The sequence below is a fragment of the Euprymna scolopes genome, chromosome 38 (genome assembly GCF_053919585.1).
Source record: "Euprymna scolopes isolate OS-2025 chromosome 38, ASM5391958v1, whole genome shotgun sequence".
Classification (NCBI taxonomy): Eukaryota; Metazoa; Mollusca; class Cephalopoda; order Sepiida; family Sepiolidae; genus Euprymna; species Euprymna scolopes.
In genome coordinates, this window is record NC_136519.1 from 24,928,095 (window position 1) to 24,942,228 (window position 14,134).

Below are 14,134 nucleotides of genomic sequence, written 5' to 3' on the forward strand. Positions count from 1 at the left end.
TATGGAATGATTCAGACTAATTTTGGACCATCTTGCATGAATCTAGCATGACGTTTTGAGTGGCATAAGAGATTCAAAGAAGGCAGCGAGTCTGTGAGATATGATGAGAGGTGTGGAAGGAGTAAAAAATTCAGAACACTAGAGTTGATTGGCCAAATAAAGAATTTCGTGGATAAGGATCGTCGTGTGTCTATAGAGACAATAAATGCACAGTTTGATGTCAGTGTGGGAATTGTACACACAATTATTCACAAGAAACTGAAGATTTGTGCAAATGCACCAGTCCACAACTCCATACTTATCACAGACTATTTGACTAAGATGGGCATCAAAACAGTTCCTCACCCACCCTATAGTTTAAACCTTGCTCCCTGTGACTTTTTGTTATTCCATAAGCTCAAGGAAAACCTTAGAGTCTGTCGTTATGAGACAATTGAGGAGATTAAAGAGGCCTTGACGAGGATCACTGACATGCTCACAGAAGAGACTTTCCATGGGGCCAGAAGTTGTTGGAATATTACAACAAGTGCATTGCAGCTGGAGGAGATTACTTTGAACGGGGTTAGAGTTTCATGTATGTACTATCACTAAAAGTACTCATACGAAAAAAGTCTGGAAACATTAAAGGCACCTTGTACGTCAGTGTACTGCAGTCGGACGAGAGAGAACTAGAAGAGTATCAAGGATATTTCAAACAGCTGAAACGACCTGATTGTCATGTAGAACCTCCTTTCTAGATCACAGCAACATGCGACGCCTCCATCCAGTCTCAAGAGACAATGGATACTCCTGTAAGGATAGCTGCATGTGTAATTGTGAAGCAAGGATTGTGCAATCCCAACCACACCTCTTAAATCGGCACTGCCTGAATCCAATGGCAAGGAGAAGTATTAGATGACTGGGAACAATGCCGAGATAAGCAGAGAGCACATACAGTTAACTGAAATTCCCAAATGGTCACCTATTTTAGTACTGACCAGGCTCAACATTGCTTAACTTTGGTGATCTAATGGGAACTGGTGTGTCAACGTGAATTATGCCGTATATTCATCAACATGAATGTTACAACAAATATTACTATTTTACTGGTGGGGAAATTGTGGGTTCATACCTTAATCCCCAATCGTATCAGTGCATAGTTAAATACAATCAATTACAATACAATAGATTTTATATATGATGCAAAAGTCTTGACTTTATTCATTAAGCCAAATGCAAATACCCGTTTGACCGATTTCATGTAAAAAATGTATTATGCATTTCATATCTTCTGTCCTCAATGAGTGAAGGAGAAATTCTTCTAATATGAAGCAATGTTTATTTTTGTCCCAATCCCGAGTGCCCGTTCTACAACAAGCTTTTCATGCACCCAGACAGCACCAGATGGTCTTGCTGGTGTGATCATGAGGGTTAGGTGCTATCAGGGGTGTTGACACTTGGTCAAAGAATCCAGATGCTTTAGCAGAATAGTAAAACAATGTATTTTTCAAAGATGGCAGGAAAATAGGCCTCCCGGTGATAATTGAGATGACAGCTCCTCTAGCGATAAAATTTATTCAGCTTCCTACCAAAGACGTTATGAATGCGTAAATAACAATTGTATAATGGAGAGACACTCCCGACAACCATAGAGTATTAACTAAAAAGTTTCATTGTTAAATGGGCTGATTTTCATTTATAAAATTGTCTATAACTATTTGTGTCGTGCATAAATGTTGCATATCCGGGTGCAATGGTGGTCATATATTTTGAAGTCATGTTCAGATGGTTTTTGGTTCTACCAATGTTGCCCTACTTTTGGATATGCTGTTCACTGAACTTTATGTTAGAATTACAGCATAAGCAATGTTGATCCCGGTCAGTACCAGATGGGGGACCAACACTAGACACTGTATGTAGGAGGATGTTAACAATTCCAGCAGCTCCTTTTTTTTTTCTTTTTACATGGGAGTCACCACTTTTCAAGGCTCGAAGGTCACTCGAGGATAAGGGTTAATGACTGTAAGGTGGTAGTGCAGTAATCGTTAATAGTGTAAGTTGGGTAGAATTTGATTATTTAAGGAGGCGGTTCAACAAGAACTTGTTTACATCCCACCAGCTGTCTTGAACCTGTCCTGCTGCTGGATCAAGCTGGTTGAGATGTGAGAGTGAGGCTGGTTCTGTGTAAATCAGCTTCACTTTAAACAAACTCACAGTACGAGTTATCCAGCATCTCTAGGATGATCAGATGGTCCTTGCCATTCCGATGGACTAATTGCTATATTTGAATAGAATAATATAAAACAATTTTTGGAAGATTTTTTTTTTTCCAATAACTTGATATAACTTGTGAACAATGCTTAGTTTGACAGCTGGTCTCTTATTTAAGATAATCCTATATTCAAAATCAAAGGTACTGCTGACATGGATTTGGCTGGTGCATCTACCACTAGTCTCTCACATTTACTCAGGGTTCTAAAAAGAGTCTCAAATCTAATATATCCTGCATTATCAACCAAACTCCAACCTTTGTCTCATCGTCTCAATGTCACATGGAATGTGTTCTGATGAACTTATTGCACTTGTGCCCCCTCGACATACTTACTCCCAACTAACCTGACGACCCTTCACTTTCTATCTGTGCCTAAATCTAAACACAGATTCCATGAACAAAGTTTCTTTTCTAAAACTGCCCGCCTGTGGAACACTGTTTCATTGGCCTACTTTCCGGGCAATTTACAATATGGGGTCCTTCAAGTTTAATGTAAACAAATTCTTGTTGAGCCGTTCCTTTAAATAATCAAAATCCTACCCAATCTACACCATTAACGATTACGACACTACCACTTTACATTCATTAATCCTTATCCTCGGGTGGCTTTCAGGCTTTAATAAGTGGTGATTTCCTTGTAAAAAAAAAGAGAGATGCCGGAAAGCCTTCTACTCTAATAGTTTCTTTCCTTGGACTGCTAGACTTTGGAATTCCTTACCCGTTTCCTGCTTCCTTAACTGTACTTACATACAGAAGTTTAAATGTAATGTAAACAGGCATCTTGCTGCTCAATTCCCCACAGTACTCTGTTAGATATGATCCCAAATAGTTGCCCCTTACGTTTTAAGTGGCAATATGCTGTGTTCGAGTTGAAAAAGAATAAAAGAAGAAACCCCAAAAGTGAATTCCTCGCCCTCAAAAACCCTTAACAAATAGTATACAATAATAATGTATGCTATCAACTTCAAAAGCGTGAAGATTAATCAATATTCAATATGGCGGAGGCCGTCATCTTAGATTCTGACCATGTCTGATATTTATCCATAGACACATTTTTTTTTTTTTTTAATATACATTGTTCACTAGACTAAATACTATCAGAAAATGTAATAAAACAATTTCTTGCAATGCCTTTTTTTAAGAGGGGCAGGGGCGGAGGGTCATCAAATTGATCCATCGATTGATAATATTCAAGATGCTTTCTTCTTTTGACAGATAAGGTCAGACTGAGAAGAGAAAGGGGAACCAACTAATCTCTGGAGAATATATATACACTCTGTGTGTGTGTGTGTGTGTGTGTGTGTGTGTGTGTGTGTGTGTGTGTGTGTGTGTGTGTGTAAAAATAAACTCCTTCCTTCAGGCAGAATCTTTTACGAATTGAGCTTCTTTGCAAGGGCTTCCCGTCTATGAAACACATTACCACGGAACTGCTTCCCTGCAAATTATAACATGATCGTTTTCAAATTCTATATCAACAGATTCTGGTCAAGAACCGTCTCCACAAGTATCCAAATGTTGATCCCATTCGATTAATCATTCTCAGGCGGAAAGACTGAGTGCTCATCAGAGCGAGCAGGGAGATCGGAAAGATAAAACTGAACAAACAGAGAGCAGATATCGGAGAGAGCAGAGTGAAAAAGACAGAGTGTTGGTCAGAGAGAGCAGAGAAGAGGTAGAGGCGTCAGAAAAACAGAGCTAGAGGCAGGCAGATAGGCAGGGATCAAAAAGACAAAGAATCAATCAGAAACAAAAAGAGGAAGGGAGTTTGGAGAAACAGAAAAGATGAGAGAGAGAGAGAGAGAGAGAGAGAGAGAGAGAGAGAGAGAGAGAGAAAATGAGGAGTCGGAGTCGGAAAGACAAAGTCACAGACAGATAGGCAGGGATCGAAAAAACAGAAAACCAATCAGAAAGAAAGAGAGAAACTGGGTTTGGAAAAACAGAGAGAGAGAGAGAGAGAGAGAGAGTTGAGGAGGAGGAGGTCGTCGGAAAGAGAGAGCCACAGACAGACAAATAAGTATGGATCGAATAAACAGAAAACCAATCATAAAGAAAGAGAGAGAGAAAGAGAGAGAGAGAGGGGGGGCGTCAGAAATACAGATCCAGAGACAGACAGATATGCAGGGATCGAAAAGAGAGAGAACCAATCAAAAAGAAAGAAAGTGTGTTTGGAAAACAGAAAAAAGAAAGAGAGAGAGAGAGAGAGAGAGAGAGAAATAAAGAGAGGGGGGGCTACGTTTATTAGATTTATCAAGGAGGTTGTTGTTACTTTTATTAACATATAGATAAAATAGAATAAACCCTTATACGTCTGCAGCCATATATTTAAGTTTCATGTGAGGCAGTCACTAGGCAATTCTTGTTAAATACAATTAGAGAATATTACCAAAGCCAGCATATATTCAACGCGGATTGGTATTGGCAAGTCTGCAGCTCTTATGCATCAGACGCACCCAATTCTAAAAAAAAAATGAAATAAAATAAAATAAAAATAAAAATAAATAAATAATAAATAAATAGAACAGACAGGCCGATCTGCTAAGCTGCATGAAACTGGAGATGGGATTAAAGAGTTTACGTATTAAATCTGTATCAAGTGCACTTAGAGAACAGATACCACCACCAAAGCTCAACAAGATCTCAATTGACTCCCAATGAGGGCAGAGTTAGACACAAGGTTTTTTTGTTGTTTTTTTTAAATAGGAAAAATTCAGCTCTACAAAAAGGAGGAGTCTGGATTAGGACAGTAATAAAAATTGCCTTAATCTAGAAGGATATTTGACTGATTAATAACAGCAAAAAGGTACTTTGAAATATTTATTTACACAAAATATAAAAATACATTATGAACAAATTAGACACACAGCCATTCAAAAGTGTGGGGAAAGAATGGATGTCGTTGGTCATCCTTGGTTTCCAATATTTAAAATTGTTTATCTTACTCTTAACTAGAAATATCTCAGTTACCACAATACCACATTCACTCCAGTGGCTGTCCTACTTTAGATAAACCCAAATTTGAAAAAGTTTTGTTGAATTATTTATAATAATATCATTTCCGTGATCCAAGCACAAAGGTCAAGAATACATACAAATTTTCATTGTATATGGTCCCAATTAATATGTATTGCTTAAATTTTACAAGGATTCAATATTATGCAAATTTCTGGACTAATGTTTCTATTTTATGGCATATCAACACTAAAACACTATATTCATAGGATATGATACATTGTAGACAATTTATGGAACACAAGTGAATATTTCTCCCACAGATTAAAAAAAAGCATTTACTTACAGCTATTTCAAAACAAAATAACATTTTCAATTAATGAAGTAATAAAAATAATTGCTGTTTTCTGGGTCTGAATCTATTTCCTCTAACATTCATAAGTTGTTGACCTTGAGGTACTATTTTTTTTTTTTTTACTCTTAACTGACGAGGCTGTCCAGGCATTTTTTTTTTTTTTTTTTTTTGCAGATCAGACAGCTTTCCCTCTAGGGAAGCCATTCTCAACCTTTCCTTCATCACTGATCACTAGGGCTAGGACAACAGCATATTCTTTTCATTGTTTTGACCCTCGAGTGTGTATCTGTTGATATCTTATATGTTTTTATATAGAGTGATGGGGTTCTCGGTTGATCAACTGTGTCTAACTGTGTCGGATATATACTTTTTTTTTTTTTTTTTTTTTTTTTACACAGGAATCACCATTTATCAAGCCCGGAGGCCACTCGAGGATAAAGGTTAATGCGTATACATTAGTCAATATGACTATAGCATAGTAAACATAAGTAGTGGAAACTTTGTAAATTGGATTACTTAGGGGGACGGTTCATCAAGAATTTGTTTATGTTGGACTTAAAGACAATCAGATTGTAGTCAGCTGGAAAGCAGGCAATCGGAACAGAGTTCCACAGGCATGCAGTTCTAAGAAAGAAGCTTTGTTCATGGAATCTACATTTAGGTCTAGGCACAGACAAGGAGTGTGGGAAATTATTAATAGTGGTTTCAGCCAGACGAGTGTTTTTCGTGAAAGTTTGGGGAGGGGGGACTGTAGATTGAAGCTCAGATGAGCACTTGCCATGAAAATACTCAAGAGTCATAACAATGAAAAGAATATGCTGTTGTCATAAACCTACTGATCACTCGGCTTTATGTATTTTTCCATTAACCCCATACTCTTATACAAAATTTCATAGCCATCATAAAGTGACAGAAAAACAAGGTCAAAAATAAACTTTTTTTTTTTTTTTTTTTTTTTTTTTAGGATTTTAGGTTTCAGGGACCAACTTCCAAGAACTTTTAAGCGCAGCAGACACTGGGACTTTTCCAAACCATCTACAAAAATGGCAAAGCCATATTGGATACTAGTGGCTGCGCCGCGTTGGCACACACATTCCCATATGCATAAAACAAAATCACTGAGAAAACAAAAATACTCAAACTAAGTGTAAAGATAAGGAGTAAAAATTGAATAAAATGATGGTTAAAATTATTACGAACTTGCCAGGATTCGAACCTGGAATCTTCTGATCCGTAGTCAGACGCGTTATCCATTGCGCCACAAGTCCTGATGTTACCATGACTGTATACAGACAGTGCTAAATTCCGTTGACATGGGCAGGTAACTTTTTCGATAATTGCACAAAACGCCCCTAAAATCCTTATTTCGGGCTTTTTGTGTGACTCAGCGTTGTTCGTTACAAACCATATATTGGTAAGGACAATCTAGGGACTCACATCTTTCAGGGAAAAAAAGAATTTTTCAATTCGGTGCATCCATTCAAAAGTTTTATTGGTATATATACACACACATATAAATAAATAAATAAACATTTAGAATTTTATTAATAGCATAGATAAATCCAGGTATGTATGTTTCTTAGACATGAAACAATCTGAAAAAAAATTATTATTTAAAAATTATCAGGTATTTCAATTGTTTACCCCCGCTTCCTCGACTATATAAATTTTACACCCTAAGTATAAATATACCCCTGGTTGACAACCTCTGGTTTAGAGCATCTGGTTTCTTCCTTAAAGACTGTTTATTACAGAAGAGATATTGCTAGTCCTTTTCTGCTCTGTTGTTATTTTCACAATAGGTGCTCGACTGAGCTCTAATCGATGGTTCAGTATGTAAAACATTCACAACGAGAACTCGTCTAGTTACCACCATCTCTTTCTTTCTATTTTTTTTTTTTTTTTTGGTTTTTCCTTTTTCTAAAAGTTGTGCTTCAGTTGAATTACAAAATGTCTCACTTGATGCTATTCTTAAATGATTGGCGCTTGCCAGTCAAAAGTTCATAGCAAAGATAATTACATTTCAATCATTCAGCAGAATCTGCATTCAAAATGATGCATGGAAAGGGAATGGGCTGAAGCATTTCCTCACCTTTCTCTCTTTGCCAGAGGGAGAAAAAAAAAAAAAAAAAGAATGAAAGGAGTCTGCAAGAAAAATCAGGTAAGTAATCTTCTTCCACTTCCGCCATTCAGGAAGGAGGAAAACTATAGAATTATGTGTGCGTGTGTGTGTGTATATATACATATGTCTACATATACTTCTGCCATTCAGGAAGAAGGAAAACTAGAATTATATATGTGTGTGTGTGTGTGTGTGTGTGTGTGTGTGTGTGTATAATATATATATATATATATATATATATATATATATATATATATATATATATATATGCAGGGTGGCCTAAACAAACCGGGCCCCAACTCTAATTATGGCCCCATTTCTTAGTGTTTTGTTCGAATGAAATGAAACTTTGGTGATAACTAGTTTATCATATTCAAAACATCACATCAAGACACAAGGGTCTTTGGTCTTTTTTTCTCCGTTGACTGTAAAATGCTCAGAAAAACAATTGAATGTCCTGCTTTTTTTTGGGGGGGGGGGTCACCCTGTATATTTATATATATATATATATATATATGGATATATATAAAAGGTTAGGTCGATTTTGGTTTTACGACTATGTCTATGCAGAGAAAGTTGTCAAATAACATTGAGAATAACCACACAAAATGTTTTTCCCGAAACTCTATCGTTTTTTGAGCAATTGAATTTAAAGATTGAAAAAATTTAATATTCTGTCGCTATGTCGCCAGATGCCGGTGTTAAATGAAAAAATAAGCATGTCATATTAATGCCGGATTTGAAGAAGAAAATGAAGATAGTGTTAGTAATATTTGTTTCTTTTGTTTGTAATATCTATGTCTTTTTTTTTTCAGAAAACTAAATGAGAGTCAATAAAAAAAGAAATCCTGAAAAATATTTCATTTAAAATAAATTAAAAAACAATAACCCAGGGCTTTATTTTAGCTGGGTAATTTTTCCTTGTGCACCGTCACGTAATCGGTTTCATTTTCATGTTTACTTAGAGACCCACGTGTGTTTACTGCGTTAACCCGGCTTAAATCAAATATAAAACTAATTACATTTTGCATTTTATGTCTTGTTTTTTTTTTACATGGGGATTACCACTTATCAAGGCCCGAAGGCCACTCAGGGATAAGGGTTATTGCGTGTACAGTAATCAATGAGAGTATTGTAGTAATCATTAGTATTGGGGGTTTTGATAGAGTGTCTTACTTAAAGGGGCGGTTTGCCAGGAGTTTGTTTATGTTGGACTTGAAGACGTCCAAGTTGTAGTCAGGTGGGGAACAGGCAAGCAGCAGAGAGTTCCACTGGCATACAGTTCTAAGAAAGAAGCTTTGCTCATGGAATCTACGTTTGGATTTAGGCACAGATAGAGAGTGGGGAAAATTATTGACAGTAGTTTCAGCCAGACGGGTGTTTCTTGTGAAAGATTGGCGAGGGGGGGGGCGAGGGATTGGAGCTCAGACGAGCACCTACCATGGAAATAACGATAAAACAAAGACAGGCTCGCAACGTCTCTTCTGTGGGAGAGAGGTTGCAGGGAAGAGAAAAGGGCATCCCCCACTAAACCACGAAGTCTATTTTGTACTCTGTCAAGGCAGGATAGCAGCTCCTGCCCAGATGTGGCAGCAGTACTCCATCCTTGGACGTACTTGGCTTTTATATAGATAGAGAATTGCATCAGTAGTGAGATATCTTCCGGAGCGGTAGAAGGATCCCACCATTTTCCCAGCGTCCCTGTCTTAACAAACTTTAATTATTAAGAAAAAGAAAAGTTATATTTTAAATCTTTGTGCTATTTAATAATTCTGTATTAAAAAAAAAACATTTTTCTTTGCAAGACTATTTCTCTGAGAATTATTGACTTGTGTTTTATACTGTTTGGTATGTAAAACAATAAATATTTCTTTTTTTTCCCCCTAATTTCATTTTTAATTCATAATTTCCTTTGTTTAATTTCTATCAATATCATAAAATATATTTTTGCAGATATTTTTCTAAACAAACTATTTCTACACACAGTACTGATTCTACAAAATGTGCAGGCCCATCTTCTCCATTAAATACAACAGGGCCCCCTACTTTCTGCCAAGTTACCAAATATACCAACTTTAAATACATTTGTTGTTCCAAAATTAATGGCAAATGATATTATAGATATTTGAAAGGCAGTAAATCTCCGTTTGCTCCTATTAACTGAACTGTAGATTGTACACAAATTGCAGGACACCTGCTTTAAAAAAGTTAAGCAAATAAATAGAAAATATTTATCCACATTTGCCAAAAATGTTCTTGTCAAAAAACTTGAAAAATCATTTGACATTTCATCTTGTTCGTCTGACCTGCCAATTGCAAGCTGTAATGACAGCCTCCAGAAATTCAGGAAATTTCTTTAAGAAATCTTCGAGTTAAGCTTTCGTCATTTTGCCTGAAAATATTTAGTTAAAATCAGACGAAATGGAAGTGAGAGAAGAGACTATAAAAAGAATTTTAACAATATAAGTAAACATTTATTTATATAAAACTGATCAAATTGTTTATGTCGATTTATACGTCCATTTTAAATTAGTATTTTAATAAAATAAATAAATAAAAGTTGTGTTCATTTGTTCAAGTCAATAAAATAATTTGATTTCTCTTTTCTTTTTCAGGAGTGGGGAATCAGTGAAAAAGCGTTTTAAAAAATTTCAACAATAAATTTTGACGCTTTACATTGGTCACATTTGATAGACCTTTCTCAAAGTGAAGTGTCAGAGCCAGCATTGACTGAAGAATTATCAGATCATGAACTTCAGGAATTAATAGTGAGCGTCAGAAAGCCAGAGTTACCTGATTTGCCTGCACATTCACAAAGTGTCGAAAGGGCCGTAAAATTAACATCTGAAGCCTGCCAATCAGTCTATGGACTTAAAGCAAGACAGACATATAATTGTTAAAGTTTTATGCCATGAAATGAGGCCAGTTTTTGCTTCGAAAGGGGTATTATAGGGAGAATTTTGACATTATGTTAGAAAAATAGCTTTATTTCGTACTTGGCAATTTTGTGTTTCATACAAGCATAGACAACTTCCTAGAAGAAGGTAAACAATTTCTTTTAGTTTATATTAAAACTTTTTCTCCAAACAGAATTAAAACATTTCTTTTTTTCATTGACGGTAAAAAGAATTGATTATTTTTGTTATCTGTTACAGTTCTAATGCAATAAAGTAAAATGCGGCATTTGAAAAATATTTTGTGGGTGGGGACAATTATAAATTTTTGAATTTTTAGCATATCAGTCATTATATAGTTTATTTACATAAATAAACACTACTTATGATTAAAAGGCACCTGGTTTGGATGGTGTTCCGGTGGAACTTCTTAAGATTGGAGATGTGAATATTGCTAATGCTATCCTTGGTTTTGTTGAGTAAATCTGGGCAGGTGATCCTGTTCCACAGGATTGGATTGATGGTGTCTTAGTGATCCTGTTTAAAGGAAAGGGACAGAAGAATGTTTGTGACCATTACCGCGGGATCACACTTTTGGAAGCTGCTGGGAAAACACCTTGCATGACTTCTATTAAACAGGTTACTGAAGGATGTTTGTCCTAATGCTATTCCAGAGTCACAAAGTGGCTTTAGGTCTGGCAGAGGAACTATGAATATGATTTTTTCAGCCTGGCAAGTCCAGGAGAAATGCATTGAACAACAGATACCGTTTCGGGATTGTGATAAGGGTGTCATGTTAAAGTTTCAAACCACAGGTCGCATTTTTAATTTTAGAAGATTTAATGCCAGAACCAAGCTGCATCATGTCTTAGTAAAGGAGTTACTGTATGCAGACGATGCTGTTTTTTTGTCGCACACTGAGACTGATATGCAGCATATAATGGATAGCTTTGCTGACTCCTGCACTGCCTTTGGTCTGAGACTCAGTCTATCTAAAACAAAGGTGATGTTCAGTCCTGCACTGGGCTAGTCATACATGGAGCCGAACATCATGGTCTGTGGTGCTAGACTAGGAGTAATTGATTCATTTTTCTACCTTGGTAGTTCTCTGTCGAGGGATGGTTCTCTCGACACTGAAATCCGCAGATGAATTCAGAAGACATCTGTAGCTTTTGGAAGGTTGATGAATAGAGTGTGGTCTGATTGCAGCATCACAGACAGGACTAAGATCTGCGTTTACAAGACCTGTGTGCTAACCACACTGTTGTATTCATCAGAGACATGGACATTGCATCAAAGGCACATTAAATAGCTTGAACGATTTCACCAAAAATGCTTGAGACGTATCTTAAACATCAAGTAGCAAGCACAAGTACCCGATAATTAAGTCCTTGTGAGAGCATGTTGCTCTAGAGTTGAGACTCTTGTAATCAGATCTCACGTGTGTTGGGTGGGCCACTTGGTTTGAATGAAAGATTGTAGACTGCCAAAAGAATTTTTTACGGGGAGCTAGAAAATGGCAAGCACCTTCGACACAAGCCTAGGAAGAAGTTCAGGGACTCTACAAAAAATAATTTGAAAGTCTTACAAATCGACATCGGCACATGGGAAGAACTTACTCTGCAAAGGCCGAAGTATCGAAAGCTTGTGCGTGAAAGTTGTGATGCTCTAGAGAAAAGAAAGCAGGCCCGCAGCAATCTGAAGCAAGAGCTTCACAAAGGTTTAATTGATGGTCTTAACCATGACACACACAGCTGGAAATGAGACACTTGTGAACGAGTGCTGGCTACGTCAACCACTTTAAGTCGCACAAAACTCCTGTTCAGGTCAACTTTGCACCTATTAGTCTGAACCAAACGATCTGTTTAACATGCAGCAAAGTTTGCAAGTCTACTGCTGGTTTGAGAAGACATGTGATTGTTCATAGGAATACCCTTCAACTTCCAGAGGAAGTCAACTCAGTGGAAATTGCTCATTTTGTATGTCACATCTGCTTCAAGATGTGCAAATCATCTGAGATGGCATGGACGACGAGATTGGGAGAACTCAAAGTATTTATACTTCTGTCATTTAGAAAGAAGAAAAACTAGAATTACTTATATATATATATATATATATATATATATATATATATAATGAATGACAAAAGTCTATATTCCAAATTTCATGATGTTGACCATCTTACAATTTATTCCTTTAATCCAGTTGACATTCACAATTCTTGACAGTATCTGTTTCGTAGCACAAAATCATTCATTTAATTATTATATCAATCAGTGAATCTATTTTGCCTTTAACTCATAAGAAGAAATAGCAACGATCAATTCACCAAAACGAAATAAAATGCGTCTAGACATGATTAAAAAATCAAAAAATTGAAGAAGCTGCAAAATGGCATAATGTAAGCAACTTATGAGGTATTTGCAGCTTCTCTTTCAATGTTCAGATTTTTTAATCATGTCCAAACGCATTTTATTTCGATAAAAGGGAATTAATTAAAATGAATGTTTAAAAGAATATGCAAATTAGCTAGACCTTTTGCAGATGAATGCAATTCCACAACCCACATATAACAAAGTTGTATTTTCTTTTTAAATAAATTGAAAAAAGAGTTTTTAATATTAATATCAATACACAAAAAGCCCATATATATATATATATATATATATATATATATATATATATATACTAGCAAAAGTACCTATCGTTGACTGGGTTCAAAACAGCCTACAGAAAATGGACTCTGATTTATGAAAGTATGATAGGTTATGAAAAGGAAGGATTGTAAAGAGATAGCTTCGAATTTGGAGGTATCAAAACCAAAGCAAAATATGATGAAAGTAAAAATAAAATAGATAAATCCCATAATTTATTATACCATATCTGTTCACACTGAAACACTTATCACAATATTCTGTGGATCTATATTAAAAAACCTTGTTAAACTTTGCGACATTTTTCCATCCTATCGAGATCAGGCGTGAACGAACACCCCATAATTTTATTATACCATATTTCTTCAAACTGAAACATAATTATCAAAGTAGACTTACGCAGATAGATATGAAAAGTCTTTATTAAAGTTTATGCCTATTTCCATTCTATGGAGGCCAGACGCGAATGCAGACCCCACAATTTTATTATACTATCCCTATTTAAGTTAAAACATACTTATCAAAGTATTATTATGTACATCTATATCAAAAACACCTGTAAACGTTTTTTTTTTTTTTTAATTTTAAAATTTTTTATTTCCATACTTTGTGGACCAGGCGCGAACGCAGACCCCACAATTTTAATGAATCATCATTATGCCAAATCAAACATACCCATCCCTGTGTCTCAATACATCTTCTATCATTATATGTGATCAGTTTTCTATAATAGTCAACCATATAGGAGCCTATTTGTGACCAGACATACACACAGACGTTCAGCTTTATATATATATATATATATATATATATATATATATATATATATATATATATATATATATATATATATACTGATTTGCAGGACTTCCACATTTTATGATGCTATAACAACATCAACCCCCCTTT

General features: G+C 35.7%; 1 protein-coding gene and 1 non-coding gene across 26 annotated transcripts in view; both read right to left on the bottom strand.

The window, feature by feature from the left end:
- Positions 1 to 14,134, bottom strand: part of LOC145263096 (guanine nucleotide exchange factor DBS-like) — an 810,829-nt gene that overhangs the window by 679,924 nt on the left and 116,771 nt on the right. The window lies entirely within an intron of this gene.
- Trnar-acg (transfer RNA arginine (anticodon ACG)) lies at positions 6,751 to 6,823 on the bottom strand. The gene has a single exon. It is a non-coding gene; the product is annotated as a tRNA-Arg (tRNA).